This window comes from Zingiber officinale, chromosome 5B, assembly GCF_018446385.1.
Source record: "Zingiber officinale cultivar Zhangliang chromosome 5B, Zo_v1.1, whole genome shotgun sequence".
NCBI classification, from domain to species: Eukaryota; Viridiplantae; Streptophyta; class Magnoliopsida; order Zingiberales; family Zingiberaceae; genus Zingiber; species Zingiber officinale.
In genome coordinates, this window is record NC_055995.1 from 101,061,570 (window position 1) to 101,062,312 (window position 743).

A 743-nucleotide genomic window follows, 5' to 3' on the forward strand; every position below is an offset into this window, starting at 1 on the left:
ACGCATCGATCGAGCTGCACCGATCAGGGTGGAGTCTGATCGGTCCAGGCCTAGCCGTTGCGACACAACGGCTAGATTTCTGTGTTGTTCTTTGTCTTCTTCTTCGCATGTGCAGATATAAATCAGATGCTGAGCGCCTCTACATACTACCCTTCTTCCTCACTACTGCGATTTGAGCTTTGCTGAGCTTCTCTTTGCTGAAGCTTCGTGTGAGCTTCCCTCGACTGGTTGATCAGCTGCTGTTGGCATCATCCGTGAAGTTGCTGCTTCATCAACGGACTCCAGTCGACGAGAAGAAGGCAAGCAAACTTGGTAGAGTGTATTTACATTCATATTATCCATTGTTTCTTGCTTTATTTCTTGTACTCCTTTATTGCTGTTGCAAAAGAGATTGTGGCAAGGTTTCTCCACCCAGAAGGAGTTCATATTAGTCGGTTATCCGGGGTCTCATCCACCAACGGATTGATAGGCTTCGTCCACCTTACGGACACGCCGAGGAGTAGGAGTATCATCTCCGAACCTCGTTACATCATCGTGTTTGAGGTTTGATCTTCTCCACTTTCGTTTCTACATTGTATTTTCGCTGCGCTAACCTAAATTGTAGGAAGAAACGATAATTTGAGGTCGGCTATTCACACCCCCCCCTCTCTAGTCGCATCCGAAGGTCCTAACAAAAAGGAAATATATTTTTTTTTAAATTTTACAAGAATAAATCTTCTTATAAAATTTACAAACTCTCTTTC